Genomic DNA, 20,473 nt, shown 5'->3' with positions numbered 1-20,473 from the left:
GTGTCTTCTTTTGGGAAGTATTCATTCATGTTCTTTGCCATGTTTTTAATGGTCTGTTATACACCAATAATAGACAATTATTTGTTTTGTCTTTGTTATTTATGCTCCCTACAGATTCTGGATATATTAGACTTTTGTCAGATGCGTAGTTTGTGAATATTTTCTCCTATTCTATAAGCGGTCTGTTCACTGTATTGACAGTTTCTCTTTCTATGCAGAAGTTCATTAGTCTAATTAGGTTCCACTCGTCAATTTTTGTTTTTGTTGGAATTGCTTTTTGGGACTTAGTCATATATTCTTTGCCAAAGCAGATGTCTAGAAGAGTATTTCTTAGGCATTCTTCTAGGACTTTTACAGTGTGAGGTCATACAGTTAAGTCTTTAATCCATCTTAAGTTAATTTTTATGTGTGGTGGTAGGTAGGGGTCCAGGTTCATTCTTTTGCATATGGCTAGCTAGTTATCCCAGCATCATGTAGTGAATAGGGAGTCCTTTTACCGTTGTTTATTTTTGTTTACTTTGTGAAAGGTCAGCTAGTTGTAGGTGTATGGCTTTATTTCTTGGTTTTCTATTCTTTTCCATTGGTTTATGTGTTTGTTTTTGTACCAGTACCATGCTGTTTTGGTTATGGTAACTTTGTAGTATAGTTTGAAGTTGGGTAATGTGATGCCTCCTCAACTTTGTTCTTTTTGCTTGGCATTGCTTTGGCTATTTGGGCTCTTTTTTTGGTTGTTCCATATGAATTTTGGAACAGATTTTTTTTTTTTCTAATTCTGTGAGAAATGATGTTGATAATTTGAGAGGAATAGCAGTGAATCTGCAAATAGCTTTGGGCAGTCAGGCTATTTTAATGATGTTGATTCTTCCAATCCATGAGCATGAACTGTTTTTCCATCTGTGCCTTCTCTGATTTCTTTGAGCAGTGTTTTATAGTTCTCCTTGTAGAGATCTTTCGCCTCCTTGGTTAGATGTATTTATAGGGGGTGTGTGTGTGTGTGTGTGTGTGTCTGTGTGTGTGTGTGTGTCTGTGTGTCTTTTGTAAATGGGGCTGTGTTCTTGATTTGGTTCTTGGCTTGAGTGTATTGCTGTATAGAAATGCTACTGAGTTTTGCACATTGATTTTGTATCCTGAAACTTTACTAAAGTTATTTACTCTTCTAGCAGTCTTTTGATGGAGACTTCACAGTTTTCCAAGTATAGAACCATCTTGTCATGGAAGAGAGATAACTTCTTTTTTCCCCAATTTGGAGATATTTTCTTTCTTTCTCTTGCCTGATTGCTCTTTCCAGGACTTTCAGCACTATATTAAATAGGAGGGGTGAGAGTCTGTATACTTGTCCTGTTCTGGTTCTTAAGGGGAATGCTTTCAGCTTCTGCCCATTGAGTATGATGTTAGCTGTGGGTTTGTAATAGATGTCTCTTACTGTTTTGAGTTACATTTCTTCAATGCCTAGTTTGTTGAGAGCTTTTATCATGAAAGAATGTTGGATTTTTATCAAGGACTTTTTCTGTATGTATTTAGATGATTATGTGTTCTTTGTTTTCAATTCTGTTTATGTGGTAAATTACGTTTGTTGATTTGTGCATATTGAACCAAGCTTGCATCCCAGGAATAAAGCCTACTTGACTGTGGTGAATTAAGTTTTTCATGTGCTGCTGTATTCAGTTTACCAGTATTTTGTTGAGGATTTTTGTTTCCATATTCATGAAGGATATTAGCCGGTAGTTTTCTTTTTTCATTATGTCTTTGACAGAATTTGGTTCAGGATGATGGTAGTTTCATAGGATGAGTTAGGGAGGAATTCCTTCTCCTCCATTTTTTGGAATAGCTTCAGTAACTCTTCTTTGTACATCTGGTAGAACTCAGCTGTGGATCCATCTGGTTCAGGGCTTTCTTTTGTTTGGTAGGATTTTATTATTATTATTATTGATTCCATTTCAGAACTCATATTGTTCTGTTCAGGGTTTTAATTTCTTCCTGATTCAATCTTGGGAGGTTTCATGTTTCCAGAAATTTACCCATTTCCTCTAGATTTCCTAGTTTGTGTGCATGCAGGTGTTCATAATAGTCTCAAGATCTTTTTTATTTCTCAGGGATTAGCTGTCATGTCACCTTTGTCATTTCTGATTGTGCTTAATTGGATCTTCTCTTTTTATTCTTTATTAATTTAGCTAGCAATCCATTGATCATGTTTATCCTTTCAGAGAAGAAACTTTTGGTTTTGCTGATCCTTTGTATAGATTTTTCAGGTCTCAATTTCATTCAGTTCTGCTCTGATTTTAGCTATTTCTTTTATTCTGCTAGCTTTGGGGTTAGTTTATTTTTGTTTTTCTTGTTCCTCTATGCGTGATGTTAGAATGTTAATTTGAGATCTTTCTAACTCCTTGATGTAGGTGTTCAGCACTAAACTTTCCTCTTAATACTATTTTTGCTGTATACCAGAGATTTTGATATGCTGTATCTCTCTTTTCATTAATATCAAAGAATTTTTGATTTCTGCATAAATTTCATTGTTTACTCAAAAGTCATTCAGAAGCAAGTAGTTTAATTTTCATGTAATTGTGCGGCTTTGATAGATCTTCTTAATATTGGCCTCTATTTTTATTTCACTGTGGTCCAAGAGTATGCATAGCATGATTTCAATTTTTTTGAATTTACTGGGACATGTTTAATGACTGGACATGTTTAATGGCTGGACATGCGGTCAGCTTTAGAGTATGTTCCATGTGCAGATGAAAAGCATGTATATTCTGTAGTTTTTGAGTTGGATATTCTGTAGATGTCTATTATTTCTAATTGGTCAAGTGTTAAATTTTAGTCCAGAATTTCTTTGTTAACTTTCTGCCTCAATGATCCGTCTAACACTATCAGTGGGAGTGTTGAAGTCCTGCCCCCCATTATTGTGTGATTGTCTAAGTTTTATTGTAGGCCTAGAAGTATTTTATAAATATATATGATATATATCATATATATATAATATATGTATATATAATATATATGATATATTCATATATTTAATATATGTATATATAATATATGATATATGTATATATCATATATATTATATGATATATGTATATATCATATATAATATGATATATGTATATATAATATATAATATATAATATAAATAATATATATTATAATCATATTATTATATATCATATATTATAATCATATTATAATACATATCATATATATTATAATCATATTATAATATATAATGCTATATAATATATGATATATGTTTCTATATATAATATACATCATATAATATATATTATATATAATATATAATGATATATAATATTAATATATAATATTATTATATATTTATATTATATATTATATATGTATAATTATATATATGATTATATATAATGTATAATTATATATGATTATATATAATGTATAATTATATATCTGATTATATATAATGTATAACTATATATATGATTATATATAATGTATAATTATATATCTGATTATATATAATGTATAATTATATATCTGATTATATATAATGTATAATTATATATCTGATTATATATAATGTATAATTATATATATGATTATATATAATGTATAATTATATATATGATTATATATAATGTATAATTATATATATGATTATATATAATGTATAATTATATAATATAATATTATATATTATTAATAGATAATATATAATTAATATATATTATTAATAATATATTATGATATCAATAATATTATATATTATTAATAATATATTAATTAATATATATAATCTATATTATATGATATTTTATATATTATATAATATATATTATATATCATACAATATATATCATATAATATATATTATATATAATATATATCATATAATATATATTATATATAATATATATCATATAATATATATTATATATAATATAAGAATCATATATAATATATAATAATATAACAATGAATAAGATATTATTATATATTATTATAATATATAATATATAATATATAATATATATTATAGAATACATATAATATATATTATATATTATTTATACATATTATATATAATATATAATATAATATAATATATAATATTATAATATAGAATAATATTTATATAAAATAATATATATAATTATATATATAAATATACATTATATTATAATAGATAATATAATATAATATATATTATATAATACATTATATAATATATATTATATAATACATTATATAATATATATTATATAATACATTATATAATATAATATATATTATATAATACATTATATAATATAATATATATTATATAATACATTATATAATATAATATATATTATATAATACATTATATAATATAATATATATTATATAATACATTATATAATATAATATATATTATATAATACATTATATAGTATATATTATATAATACATATAATATATATAACATATTATATAATGTAATATATAATATAATACATATAATATAAATCACGTATCATATATATTATATATATGTTATCTATTATGTATAATATATATTATATAATATATATATAAATCTGGGTGCTTTAATGTTCAGTGCCTATTTATGAAATGAGGTCTTCTTGTTAAACTGAAACTTTTATCATTAGGTAATGCCCTTATTTGTCCTTTTTTATTGTTGTTAAAGTCTGTTTTATGTGATATAAGAATAGTGACCCCTTCTCTCTTTTTGTCTTTGGTGTTCGTGATAGATCTTTCTTCATCCCTTTACCGTCAGCCTATGGGTTTTGTTTTATGTGAGATGTGTCTCCTGAAAAGAGAGACACATGCAACAGCAAGTCAGTCTAAATACTGTGGAAATAAACTGAAAGTGAGGTTTGAAAAAAACCAGAGGAAGAAGGTTTGAGTAGTCCTCAGGTACTTGGGAGGCTGAGATGGGAAGACCACCAGGTAAGACTGGGGAGATAGAGGCTAGAAGTTTTTTATACAATGTGCCACTCTGTGCTTTTCAAGTAGTGCATTTAGACTGTTTACATTCAAGGTTAATAATGATATGTGAGTTTTGATCCTGTCATGATGTTGTTAGCTGGGTGCTTTGTAGTCTTGATTGTGTAGTCACTTTGTAAGGTCTGTAGGCTATGTGTATTTTGTGGTAGCAGGTATCATTCTTTTGTTTCCATGTTTAGAACTTCCTTAAGGAACTCTTATAAGCCTGATCTAGTGATAGCAAATTCCCTTAATGATTGCTTATCTGGAAAAAATTGTATTTGTCCCTTGCTTATGAAGCTTAGTTTGGTGGGATATGAAATTCTTGCTTTGAATTTCTTTTATTTAAGGATTCTGGACATAAGCCCCATTCTCTCCTGGCTTGTAATTTCTGCTGAGAATTCTGCTATTAGCCTGATGGGGTTCCCTTTGTATGTGATCTGGCCCTTTTTCCTAGCTGGCTTTAAGATTTTTTCTTTCACATTGACCTTGGAAAGTCTCATGACATGTGTCTTAGTGATGGTCATTTTGTATAGTATTATGCAGGGATTCTCTGAATTTCTTGAATTTTCATGTTGATTTCTCTAATGAGCTTGGGGAAATTTTCATGGACTGTTTCCTCAAATATGTTTTCCAAGTTGCTTACTCTCTCTCAGGAATGCCAATGGGTCATAGGTTTAGTCTCTTTACATAATCCCATATTTCTTGAAGGCTGTGTTCATTACTAAATTTTTTTTATTTTAAAAATATTTTCTATTTGTATCTGACCAGGTTGATTTGAAGGACTGGTCTTTGAACTCTGGATTTTTTTCCTCAGCTTGGTTTAGTCTGTTTTTAAGGCTTCCAAATGTATGTTCAGATTCTTGTAGTAAATTTTTCAGTTCCAAAAATTCAGTTTGGTTCTTTCTTAAAATGGCTATGCCATATTTCAACTCTTGGATTGTTTTACTGGCTTCCTTAGTTTGGATTTCAACTTTCTCTAGAATCTTGATCTTCCTTGCAATTCAGATTCTGAATTTTATGTCTGTCATTTCAGACATTTTGATGTGGTAGGATTCATTGCTGGGGAGCTAGTGCCATCCTTTTGAGGTAAGGAAACAATCTCACTTCTTGAGTTGCTGGACTTCTTGCAGTGATTCCTTCTCATTTGTGGGAGCTCATTTAAAAAAAAAAATTGAAGTTGCTGTCATTTGGATGGCTTTTTGTTTATATGTTCTTTTTCCCCTTGAGGGTTTGACTGTGGTGTATATTGTGTATAGTCTATTAGCTTCATTTCTGGGGGCTTTCAGAGGGCCAAGATTATGTATGGGTTCCTTAGCAGTGGCTAGTTTCCTGCATTGGGTTTCACAGGCATTGTGTGTGCTAAAGGAATTTATTTTTGTTTGCTGGTGCAATTCAGGCTGCGATCCAGTAGATGATGTTTGGAGCAAGGCTTTTACCCACATATGTGCCTCTTTTGCATGTCAGTGCATTCACAGCAGTTCTCTGGGGAAGGAAGGAAGGGGGAGAGAGCAATGACCTCCTTACTAAATCTGTTCCCAGGCCTTGGGCGGGAGGGTCCCTCCAATCACTGGTGTTACATTAGTGTTTTCTCAACCCCAAGGGGTGCTGTGGTAGGCTGCATTTCCCCCTCCCTTAGGAGTGGCCCGAGCTGAAGATTAGGTCACTAGGAGACCCACACCTCCTCAGAGATCCACTGGTTCTCTGAGCTTGTCAGAGTCAGAGGAGGTTGTGGAGAATGTCTGTGGGTGATCTGGTGATGCAGTGCGTCAAGGGCAGAGGACCCTTAGGCAGGCATTGGTGTCATGGATGCCCATCTGGTATAATGACCGTGACCCGGGTTTTTTTTTTTTTGCCCAGAGAATGGCTGTAGTGGCTGCCCAGGTCACGCTCCTCTGACTGGGTTTCCCTTTGATTTCTACCCCAGGAGTAGCCCTGAGGATCAAGATTTGTCCCAAGCCTTCTGCACCTAGATTGCCCTACTATTCCGGGTGTTCCAGGCTTTGGGACTCCCTGAGGCAGAAGCTGTGTTATGTCAACAGGCTACAGGCTTCCCGGACTGGTCTTGCAGAGGGAGGGACACCTAGCTCCTGCACCGGCACTGGAACCAGCACCCTCCTCTATTGTGTTCTGAGAGTGGAGGCTCCTTCCCTGCTTGAACTCAAGCCACAGATCTCGGCTCAATGCCCCTGGATGGTGTGCTTGAACCTTAGGGGCATTGAGACCTGCGGCTTTGTCCTCTGGCCTCCTACTGCAGGGAAGGCGGCCAACTGCTCTTAGGCCACTGGTAAAACACTGGTGGGGCAGTGGAGGCTGTGCAGGAGTGGCCAGGTAGGCAGACTTGGGAGGGGCTGGCAGACAAGGGGGTGGATGGATCAGGTGTGCCCCAGTTCCACAGGAAAGGCAGCCCTGCTATCTCCCAGACTGGCGGTCAGCAGGGGCTAGAGTTATTCAGAGCAAGGTGGAGAGCCCTGGGGGATGGGTACCTGTAGATGTGTTTGGGGCAGCTGCCCAACAGGCAAAACCTTTGGGGCTCTGTGTAGGTTCAAGTCTCTGGGTAGTTCTCCCTGCCATTTCAAATGTCTATGGGGATCACGGAATCTCTTGCAGCGAGGATCCCAGAGGTCTGCAGTGGGATACGTGGTGCCCCAGAGTTCCTTCACTCACCGGCCCCTTAGGACATGTTCAGGATTAGGAGCCAGTCTTGGCACCCAGCAACTTCGTGCAGGCTTCCCACCTCCCTCCCTCTTCAACCCCAGTGCCTGCATCGCCTCTCTATCAAGAGATTGGTTAAAAGTGGAATAGTTTACTTGATATTTTGGTGTCTATCAGGGGAGAGGTGTTTCCTGGCTGTGTCTAGTTGGCCATCTTGTAGGAGATCCTATCCTATAAAGATAATATTATTTGAGAACTGTTACTTCTGAATTTCCTGTAAGTCTCACGCTGTGGCCAGTTTCTGACAGTAGGACTTACTTGGAGAAAGATGTGTCCATATTGATTATTTTATGATAACCTATAGAAAGGACTAGAATTAAGTTACAATTTATTATAAGTGTTAGTGATTATGTTGCAAAACAGCAGGATGACCACAGCAAAACAATTTTGAATTTCAAACTGAATTCCATTTTCTGTCGATTATGCTCAAGGTAGCAAAAATAATCAGCAAAATGGCCCACTTTGCATTCAATAAATATTGATTTCATTCCCTTCTGTCTGAAGTTGTATGTTTTATTTTTACCCAAAACTCCCCAGCTCAGATCTATTTTTCTTTCACTCTAACCCAAATTAATAAAAGAAAAAATAATAAAAATTTTCCTAAAGAACTGTGTTTATAGCTATGGCAGGTGATTTTCTTTTTCTTGACTCAAAGTATCTGTCTTTAAAAATCAAATCTGAATGTGTGGGTCTAAGTTTGGATTGTACAAGTATTTTTTATTGGTCCAGTAAGACTCTGGGAAGTCTAACTTTAGATAGGTAGATACATTTTTTAAAATTTCTTTTGTTATGTTTAGTTTCAATATTAAGAGAATTTAAAACTTATGAATTCTACTTTCTAAGACATATTAAACATATATGAGAGTTAGAGGATGAGATATTTTAATCAAATTTTTTAATATGCATAGAATTTAAATATTACTGACTTTTTAAGGAATTAAAATTTTTACACAGAAACACACTCAGACCACTACCAATCTACTAAACATGAGATAATCCATTTTAATTGTTCAGAAAATGCTTTAACCTCCTACCAGGCCTTCTGACATCGCCAAGGATGTTATTTGTCATTGTACTGTAAATATGGAAAAAACACCAATTACAGATTTACAGCTGAAAGAATTCAAGATTGTATTAGTCCATTCACACTGCTATAACAAAATACAAAACAGTGGGTGGCTTATAAGCAACAGAAATGTAGTTCTCACAGTTCTGGAGACAGAAAAGTCAGAAATCAAGACCTAATGTCTTCTGAGGGCACACTTTCTGTTTTATAGATGGCTGTCTTTGTCACTGTGTTGTTATATGGCAGAAGGGATTTATGAATTCTCTGGGGTCTCTTTTATAAGGGCATTAATCCAATTTGTGTGAATTCTATTCTCATGACCTGTCACCTCCCAGAGGCCCTAACCACAAATACCATCATGTTAGAGATTAGGTTTCAACATATTCATTTTCAGGGGTCACAAACATTCAGTTTATAGCACAGATTAGCTCTGATTGTACTTTTATACACCACATAAAAAACAAATACATATATTTGTATAAACAGACAGGAAAAGCAAATGAAGTTTGCATCTGGTTTCATCGTCTCAAAAGAAATCTTACAAACTGGTGTTAAGTAATTTAACACATAATCAATCCATCAAACAATAAGGGTAATTACTTAAATAGTTGTTGTCATAGAGGGCTTATCGTCTCCATAAAATTAGGATTTCTTAAACCATTGAATCCCTAATATGTTAATGTCCTTATTTCTAATCATCTAGTGTTATTTATTCCTTACTTTTGCTTTAGTAGCTTTTTATAATAACACTCCTGAGCATAATTCATTTAACAACAAAAAAGGTATTTGATTTAAATTTTTAAACAACCTACTATGACATCTTTTTCCTAAAAGATGAATGCAAAAGGAGTGTGGTGGACAAAGTGGAAAATCAAATAAAAAAGTAGCAGCTATTCGTTTATCCTGTGAGAGCTATGATCTCTTCAGTGCTTTAGGCAAGTAAAACTTTTATCTTCTCTCTTACAATGTTATGAAATGCATGCTACCACTAGCATCAATTTTTGTTTTTTTTTAAATGTATGAACATATTTATTTTTAAAATTGCTTTTAGCCTGATGCTCTCAATGTTTGGTATCAGTTCAATTTTCATTTTTTCCCCAAAATTGAAAGTAATATTTTTTAAGCAGCATGAAGGTAAAAATAAGCATTTTAATTAAATTATCAGAATGTTGCCTTTGCTTCCTTATGACTGGCCTGGCCATGTAAACTAAGTAAGCCTTGTTGTATCAGAAAGCAGAACTAATTTTGCTATCTTGGAAATTAAGTTAGAATTATTTTCAGTTAAAGCAAAAAGACGTGTACCTTTTCCCGAAAGTGTTAACTTTGCTGTCTTCCTGTGCCATTACAACTCTCTCGGCCGGGCACGGTGGCTCACACCTGTAATCCCAGCACTTTGGGAGGCCAAGGCGGGGGGATGACCTCAGGTCAGGAGTTTGAGACCAGCCTGGCCAACAGGGAGAAACCCCGTCTCTACTAAAAATACAAAAATCAGCCGAGCGTGGTCGCACATACCTGTAATCCCAGTACTCGGGAGGCTGAGGCAGGAGAATGGTTTGAACCCAGGAGGCAGAAGTTGCAGTGAGCCGTGATGCCACCATTGAACTCCAGCCTGGGCAACAGAGCAAGACTGCATCTAAAAAAATTTAAAAAATAAAAAAAAAAACACACTCTCACAAATGGAAAATATTTATGAAGCATGTCTACCTATTGAGAGATTGTTAACAAAAGTCTTGGTTAAATAGTTGATGCAACTTATTTTAATGGAAACTCTGTATTCTATTAATGCTGAAGTAATGGAAAGTAATACTCAATTGGACACTTCTTGATGCATTAGGAAGAATGCTTGTCTTACCTTAGCATCATTGTTTACAGTAACAAATGTGGATCCCTGGCCTTCTGTCTCTGAACTCCTTCTATGCAATGATTTCCAGTACTTGGTTTTCCTTTCTACTCACTGCCTTCCTCTCCTGCCTGTGCTCGTGGTTTATTTTACTTGACAGAGCTTTGCATTGGCTACCGCTCTCAAATTCTGGTTTCTCTCGTTCTCCAGTTTTTGTCTATAACGAGAGTCACATCCTAAAGCCCAGCACCACAGCCATGCATCTCACCACTCTGCCTTGTTTCTATTTTCTTCCTCAAAAATATAGCTCTTGTAGCTAAATCCTGAACACCAGGGACAGTCTTTCCATAATATTCTGCCCCTCAAGACTTGAATCTTCTATCTTGGTGCCTTGTTTATCTGGTTGGAAACCTTGGTGTCAAATATTGCTTGAATTGTGGCTAGAACTCTGTGGTAAACAAGGAGATGCCCCATCCAGATCCCCTTCAAAGAAGGACTTGCTTTGGCAGCCACCTCCACCTGTCACCTACTGCAAGGTCTGCCTCAAATGAACAGAGCTGCTTCATGTGAGGTCATGCCATTCCTGGATCAGTCTTCATGCAGGGAGGTAGTGATAAAATGATCTGACCATTTTGTCTCAAAACAGGACAACTCTGATAAGCAATGTTTTCTCCAAGGCTTTCCACTTGGTAGGCTGAAGATTTGTCAGGTCTGTATCATGCAGTTAGCTTCTCCCTCTGCTCAATCCTCTTCTTTCTCTTTCTTCTTACCAATGCTGAGCCCCAATAAACATCTGGTACCTCAAACATCTCAGCATCTGCTACCATAGTGTTTGACCAGCAACAACCTCCTGTGTTCTACAAGATACCCATCCTCTTCAGTGTTCCTCTCCCCACCTCTAGTGAATTGCCACATGCTTACCATTAAGCCTCATTCAGTCTTAATATCTGACAGCAACTGTCCCTAAGACTCTAAGACTTTTTTTGTTTTTTAATTTTATTTTACTTATTTATAATTTTTGAGACAGAGTCTCACTCCCAAGCTGAAGTGCAGTGGTGCAATCTTGGTCACTGCAACCTCCGCCTCTGGGGCTCAAGCGATTCCAGTGCCTCAGCCTCCTGAGTAGCTGGGATTACAGATGCACGCCACCACGCCTGGCTAATTGTTTGTATTTTAGCAGAGATGGGGTTTCACCACGTTGCCCAGGGTGATATCGAACTCCTGAGCTCAGGCTATCTGCCTGCCTTGGCCTCCCAAAGTGCTAGGATTACAGGCGTGAGCCACCTCACCAGGCCAAGGCTTTTATTACTGAGTTAGGAAGAAAATGTAAACATACCAGAAGGCTGTGGAAGTGTTAAAGCCAGTGAATCACTTTCCTGGACACAGTTACTCCTGTTGTATGAATGAACGCTATGCCACAGGCTCCTATGTGATGGCAACAGAGGGTCTGGATCTTTTATGACATGGACTGTCCTATAAAATGGGCACTGAAACTAAAGCAAACAGTGGAAGAAGGATTGGTACCATATAGAGACATTTTTAAAGAAATAACAAGACAAAAAGCCAGACAGAAATTACAATGTAATTCCGTAAATTTACACTGCGTGAAGCTGTGTCTCCTGCCTCCCCTTTTATATCCTCCACCTCTTTTGCCTCTGCCACTCCTGTTAGCACGACCGATCCCTCCTTTCCTCCTCCTTCTCAGCCTACTCATGTGAAGACAATGAGGATGAAGATCTTATGATTATCCACTTCTACTTAATAAATAGTAAATATAATTTTATTTTCTTTTTTTTGGAAAGAACATAGTTCTTTTTATTGTGGGTGGTCATTGAAAGTTCTTGAGTCGGGGAGGAGTGTGATCAGATCTGATTATATGTGAAGGATGGATTGTAGGAGAAATAACTGGAGATAAGACGAGCAGCTAGATGATACTTTAAAGGTATAGGTGAGAGTCAATAAGGATATGAATTAAGCAGTAGAAGTGGACGAGGCAAAGAAGGGATGAGGAACTTCTGGTTTGAGTTGATGTTTCTCCTACATCTCTTTGAAAATCACCCCAAAGCAGGCCAGGCGCAGTGGCTCATGTCTGTAATCCCAACGCTTTGGGAGGCCGAGGCGGGTAGATCACAAGGTCAGGAGATCGAGACCATCCTGGCTAACACGGTGAAACCCCGTCTCTACTAAAAATACAAAAAAGTAGCTGGGCGTGGTGGTGGGCACCTGTAGTCCCAGCTACTCAGGAGGCTGAGGCAGGAGAATGGCGTGAACCCGGGAGGCGGAGCTTGCAGTGAGCCGAGATTGTGCCACTGCACTCCAGCCTGGGCAACAGAGCGAGACTCTGTCTCAAAAAAAAAAAAAAAAAAAAAAAAAAAAAAAAAAAAAAAAAAAAATCACCCCAAAGCAATAAGGAGAACTAGAACAGAACATACACTCCAACACTGGTGAAACTAGGAAAACATATGTAACCCCAAACCGCAATATATACAGACAAAACTATACGAGATGTTGGGAATTGATTTAGCAGATCACAAAAAAGCTTAAAAAGATGAAAGTTAAGTGTTTGTGGATAGTATACCAGTGAGAAGCAATTTTATTCATTCTTAAGTGCCACAGACAGACCAAAAAACTAGGGACAGCAGGTGCTGTGGAAGGTTGTCTCAGTCAGTTTGGGCTGCTCTAATGAAGTTCCATGGACTGCGTGTCTTATAAACAACATAAATTTATTTCCCACAGTTCCAAAGCCTGGAATTCTGAGATCAGGGTGCCAGCATGGTTGGGTTCTGGTGAGGGCATTCTTCCAGGTTGCAGACTGCCAACTTCTCCTGTATCCTCACATGGTATGAAGGGAATGAGAAAACTGTCTAAGGTCCCCGTTATAAGGGCATTAATCCCAATCGTTAGGGTTCAACACTCATGACCTAGTTACCTCTCAAAGTCCTCACCTGTTAATACCATCGACACTAGGGGTTAGAATTTCAACAAATAAATTTTGAGGGAACAGACACACACATTCAGTCTATAGCAAAGGTGGAAGTGTGGTATAGTTGAAAACAGGAATTGAGTGAAAGTCTGCAAAAAAGTCAGTTCGACCTCTAGGCCTCCACCCTGGACATCCAGGTAACTGTCCCTCTCTTACTTTGGCAGAAGAGGAGAGATTTATTCTATGAAGCAGCTGAACCAGAGGGCTTCTGAATTCAGAGACACAAGGTATGGCAGAGAGCTTGGATGAGGTAACCAACTCAAAATAGAGGGGTTACGTGAAAGGCTGCATCCTGAATGATAAGGCACTCAGCTCCCTTTCCCTACCCTAGCAAAGGCCATCTACTACATTTAAACCTCAATTGAAAAGACTGGTGCCTCCACCTCTGGGGATCACAATGGCCAGGGAGAAAGAGGAAAGGGAATACAAGTGCATGCACAGACACATGTATTTTCCCAAGCAAAACATCTATGGGTTGGATTTCAGCAGCATCAAGCCTCACTCAAACACAGAGGGTTTCAGTGAATCACTCAGAAATGAATGCAAAGTGGAGTCTGGATTTTTTAGAAAGGTCTATCACAGAAAAAGCAGAGAGAAAAGAAAAGCTCAAAAAAAAAGAAAAAAAACCAAGCAAACAGAACAGAAGAAAACTTACCTTAAAGCAATAATTAATATCCCCAGAGAGTCAAGGATGCTATAAGAATAGAAGGGAAGAAGAATTAGAAGAGAATGAGGAAAAGCTCTTATACATTCACAATACAGCAAAAATTAAAAATTTAAAAGAAGAATTGGAACATGAAGTTGATGAAGTCTCACTGAAAGTAAAATACAAAGATATGAATAAGAAGAGAAAAAAATATAAGGAAAATGGAGAATTCTAATATCAAACTAATAGAGGTTAATTTTCTTAATATTTTCTCTAGCTTACTTTATTGTAAGAAGAAAGTATAAAATACATATAACATACAAAATATGTTTTACTTGACTGCTTATGTTATCCATAAGGCTACCTGTCAACAGTAGGGTATTAGTAGTTAAGTTTTTGGGGAGTTAAAAAGTTATACATGAATCTAGGAATGTGCTTCATAGACCATTTAAAATAATAGCTATGGTTTATGTTATATTACCATATACGTATATGGTTATGTTATATTACCATATACATATTACTGTTGTATAGCACCAGCCTAGGCATGCTGTCAAACAAAGTCTATAACATAATTATTTTACATATCAGCAGAACTAGCACACAATATGTAAAGACTGTGAAGTGGATAATTCCACTATCGATGCTACAGTCTTGCTATAGCTCCTGAGTTTTAGACTGTAATCTAGATATAAGAGAGTTTAGAAAGGAAATCCTGATTTTTGAGCTGAAAATCTTAATTTAAACCTGAAATGAGTAATAAGAAATCTCAGAAGTTACAGACTTTAACTCTAAGATTATAAAGAAAGCTTCTTTGAAAAAAGAATCAATAAGGTCTACTATTTGATAGCACAACAGGGTCACTATTGTCAATAATAAATTTATTACACATTTTAAAGTAACTAAAAGAGTATAATTGGATTGTTTGTAGAACAATGGATAAATGCTTGAGGTGATGGATACCCCATTTACCATGATTTGATTATTATGCATTGTATGCCTGCACCAATGTATTTTGTGTAACCCATAAATATATATACCTACTGTGTACCCCAAAAAACCAGAAATTAAAAAAAAAATTGGGAAACCTTCTTTGCTCTTAGGCAGAATAGATTTATAAAATAGCAAAGAAAAACAAGGAAGGTCACTTATTATTTCTGAGTTTTATGCTAATCTGTTTGTAACTCATGACAAATAAACACTATAACTAGTGTTTGCAGGAATAGTGCCAAAGCTGGGCCATTAAAAAGAATGAAAACAGAATCTAATGGGTTAAATGTGAGAATAGACAGTGGCACAGACATAAGGGTTCTTAAATCTGATGTTAATTTGAAGAAAATAAAGACGGACTTGCCAGGCTTCAGGGCAAGTGCGTGTCCAAGCCGGAGGGCTGAGCAAGTAGAGTAGTCCTAGCCAATTACATTTTGGGGCATCAGCTGACACTGCCACAGTTAGAACAGTAGCTGGCCAAAGCCAGCTATCCCATTCACATGTAAAGGTCCTATAATAGGGGCTTCCAAAGGGCAAATTAAAATCCATTCTAGTATAAACTCTACAACTCTACATAGCTCTGAGATGTCCAAAGTGAGGAGCAATTGGTGGTGATGAGTATGCATCCAAGCTACACTGGCAATTTTCAGACCTAGGCAACAACAAACCTCACCAAGGGCTTTCGGATTGAAGAATAACATAAATTGGCTTAATCTCTGCAGCCTTTGTTAAATACCAAATCAAATTAAACCAGTGAGAACTACACCAGGCAGGAATTCCTGTTGAATCTTGTTTGGGTCAATCCATCATGGCTACTGAGACATAGCGAGCAAAATTTGAATATCATGTCTGCAGTTGCATTCACTTGTTCAGGTGTCACACGGGAAAAGAGACCTGAAGACTTGGTTAGGAGCTGGTTTCAGAAAAACTAAATGGGTCTATCAGTAGAATCCACATGTCCTGGCAGAAGGTTAGCAGTGTCTCAAGCCCCAACCTCATTCCTTAAATCTTTTTAAAAAATATATTGATACATAATAGTTGTACCTACTTATGGGGTACACGTGGTATTTTATTACATGCATAGAATGTGTAATGATCAATTCAGGATATTTACCATATTTATCACCTCGAGCATTTATCATTTCTATGTGTTGGGAATATTTCAAGTCCTCTCCTCTAGTTAACTTAAAATATACAATACATTGTTGTTTACTATATCCTACTCTTCTATTGAACATTAGGACTTATTCCTTTTATCTGACCTTGTTTGTATCCATTAACCAAACTCTTTTCATCCTCTCCTTTCATACACTCTTCACAAACTCTGATAACTATCATTCTACTTTCTACCTCCATGAGATTAACTTTTTAGCTCCCACATATGAGAGAGAACATGTATATTTGTCTTTCTGTGCCTGTCTTATTTCACTTAACATAATGACTTTCAGTTCCATCTATGATGGTGCAAAAGACAGGATTTCATTCTTTTTTAAGGCCGAATAGTATTCCATTGCTTATTTTTACTACATTTTTCTTATCTACTCATCCTTTGATGGACACCTAGGTAGATTCCAAATCTTTGCTATTAAGAATAATGCTGTAACAAGCATGGTGGTGCAGGTATCCCGTTGATAAATAACTTCCTTTCTTTTGAATAAATACCCAGTAGTGGGATTGGTGAATTATATGGTAATTTTTCATTTTTAAGAACTCTCTACATTTTTCTTCATAATGGCTATATAAATTTACATTCTCATTTTGTCTTAAATTTTAAATAAGATATATGGGATCTTTCATACCCTATGAGTAGGTAGAAACTAAACCAAATTGAGCTCATCTAGTGAGATCCAGTGTTATTTTAGTTTTAGAATATTTCCAATAGTAGAATTTACTTATTGGTAGAGTTTTAAATGAGTAAGTTGTCAGGATTCCCAGGAATGGTAAGTTAAGATGGTTTTAGGTTTCTCTGCAACATTTTTTTTCCCCATCTAGGCATAGCTCTGCATTGGATCAGTAATGTTGGCATTAGTTCAGGCCAGAGCTGCATACTGAACTGTGTAATAAGCCATGTCTCACTAACAAACATTAAAAATATTGCACTCTGAAGATTGAAATGGACGTTTTCCTGGAAACTAAATGCATGACATATCGTAAATCCATTAATGAAGTGGGTAATTTGACCATAGATATCACATGATGTAAATATTTAATGTTCTGTTTTGGTTATTAAATGAAAAAAGAGGATAAAATGTTGAGATGAGAAAATCCCACATTAATCATTGGGGAATTTGGTCAGGAATTGATTCTCTGGGACTTCTTCAACCTGGAAAATCAAGGAAGAGACAAAATGACATCTGTGTCAGAAAAGAGTTAAGCTTGGTTATATTTAATGGACAAAACATGTAAAACCATATTTCTGTCATTTGAAATTAACCATAGTGAAATAATTTTACACCTGGAGGAGCCCTTTGTGAAGTTTTTCTCCAACTCTTGTCTTACGGGCTTAAGCAGCAGCAAAGTCTTGGCTCAGTGTGCCAGTGGTTAGGTTAAAATCATGCTCCCTGTTCAGCCCAGTGCTTTTTGTATGGGATCTCTCCATTTTTCTTTGCTTTCAAAGTATTGATTTTTCAAATAAACATTTATATATATATGTACCAATTACAGACAACTTAGAGCATTCAAAGCCCTAAGAGAATTATTAGCATTCTTCTCTTCATTTTGCTGACAAGGAAATTAACATTAAGATGTCAAATAACTTACCTAACACCATGCAGATAGTAAGGCTCACAGCAAGAGTTTCAACACATTGGTGTCAACCTGACTCTAGAGAGCAAAGCTTCAACATTATGTAAATGTGCAAAATGTAACAGAATCCAACAAGAAGAGGAATGGTGTGAATGAATGCATGGTGGTTTTTGTTTTTATAAAAAATGCTGCATTATTATTATTATTATTATTTGAGACAGAGTCTCGCTCTGTCGCCCAAGCTGGAGTGCAATGGTATGATCTCAGCTCACTGCAACCTCTGCCTCCTGGGTTGAAGTGATTCTCTTGCCTCAGCTTCCCGAGTAGCTGGGATTACAGGTGTGCACCACCACACCTGGCTAACTTTTTGTATCTTTAGTAGAGATGGGGTTTCACCATGTTGGACAGGCTGGTCTCAAACTCCTGACCTCGTGACCCGCTCACTTCAGCCTCCCAAAGTGCTGGGATTACAGGCATGAGGCACTGCTCCCAGCCTAAAAAACGCTGCATTCTAATGTTCACAAAGGAAATAGAATCATGACAAATAAAATAAAATAGATTCTGTTATGACTCACATTCCTGGAATTGTTAACTATTTAATAGGAATCTGTTACCATGTGGTTTAGAATCCCTCATTTTGTTTAATCACATCGCGGGTGGTAGAAGCTATCCTCCATCTGTTGGGTAGGGAAGTATGGATAAGTTCTTCTTGTTTTTAATTGACACAGTAATAGTATATATTTATAGATGCAGTGTGATGTTTCAATACATATATACATTGTGTAATGACCAAATCAGAGCAATAGCATATTTATCACCTCAAACATTTATCATTATTTTCTAGTGAGAGCATTCAAAATCCTCTCTTCTAGTTTTCTGAAATATACAATACATTATTGTTAACTATAGTCACACTACTGTGCATTAGAACACCAGAATTTATTCCTCCTAACTGTAACTTTGTACCCACTGACCAATTTCTCCCCATTCCTTCCTCTCCCATACCCTCTCCAGTCTCTGGTAACCATTATTCTGTTCTCTGCTTCCATGAGATTGACTTTTTAAGATACCACGTATGAGTGAGATCATGCAGTATTTGTCCCTCTGTGCTTGGCTTATTTCACTTAGCATAATGTCCTCTAGGTTCATCCAAGTTGTCACAAATGACAGGATTTCATTCTTTTTTTATAACTGAATAGTATTCTATTCTGTGTATGTGCCTCATTTTAAAATCCAGTTATTCATTGGTTCTATATCTTGACTATTGTGAATAATGCTGCAATAAACATAGGGGTGCAGATATCTCTGTAACATAGTGATTTCATTTCCTTTGGATATATAATCTCATTAGTGGGATTGTTGGATCATATGGTAGTTTTATTTTTAATTTTCTGAGGAACCTCCATACTGTTTTCCATAATGGCAGTACTAATTTACATTCCCACTAATGTGTATGAGCTCCCATTTCTCCACATCCTTGCCAGCATTTGCTATTTTTTGTCTCTTTGATAATAGTCATTCTAACTACAGTGAGGTGACATCTCTGTGATTTTTGACTTGCATTTCCCTGATAATTAGTAATGTTGGACATTTTTTCATGTTTGTTGGTCATTCGTATGTTTTCTTTTGAGAAATCTCTATTCAAATCTTTTGCCCAGTTCAATTATTTGTTTTTTGTTTTTTGTGTTTTTTTTGCTATTGATTTGAGTTCTCTATATATTCTGGATACAAACCCCTTGTCAGAGGCATAGTTTGAAAATATTTTCTTCCATATCGTGGATTGTCTCTTCACTCTGTTTTTCCTGTGCTGAGCAGAAGCTTTGTAGTTTTACGTCATCTTATTTGTTTATTTTTGCTTTTGTTGCCTGTGCTTTTGAGATCCTATCCAAAAAAAAATCCTTTTTCAGACCAATGTCACAAAACATTTCCCCTGTCGTTTCTTATTTTGGCAGTTCCATAGTTTTGAGTCTTGCTTTAAGTCTTTAATTCATTTTGAGTTGATTTTTGCATATGGTGAGAGGGGTCTGGCTTCATTTTTCTGCTTGTTGATATTCAGTTTTCCCAGTATTATTTATTGAAGAGGCTGTTCTTTCCCCAATGTATGTGCACATTGTACTCAAACTAAGAGAACTGTGTTTTTCATACCTCAGAAGTAAATAAGTTTAAAGAGTAGCCAAGAAAAATCTTAAAAACATGGTTTTAGAAAATATGACAAATTGCTTACACAGAAGGAAGAAAATATCACAAAGGAATAAAACGTTTTTTAGCCTAAGTATATAATGTGGTATATATTAAAGTATACTTCCTTTGGCCTTTCTTAATGTATCATAGTAATTTCTTCATCCTTAAATCTTTCTTGGAGAAAAGATGCATAGAACAATTTTGTAGATAAATAGGGAACATGAGAAATACTTTTCCAAAATCTATTTACATTGCATGTGTCACTATGGAATGAAAATGTGCTCAGAAAATCCAAGTAATGCTGGAAATCTAGGGAGTCAAAGAATACGGGCCCCTTAATATTTT

This window comes from Pongo pygmaeus, chromosome 4 (genome assembly GCF_028885625.2).
Source record: "Pongo pygmaeus isolate AG05252 chromosome 4, NHGRI_mPonPyg2-v2.0_pri, whole genome shotgun sequence".
Classification (NCBI taxonomy): domain Eukaryota; kingdom Metazoa; phylum Chordata; class Mammalia; order Primates; family Hominidae; genus Pongo; species Pongo pygmaeus.
Note: the sequence above shows the minus strand (reverse complement) of the source record.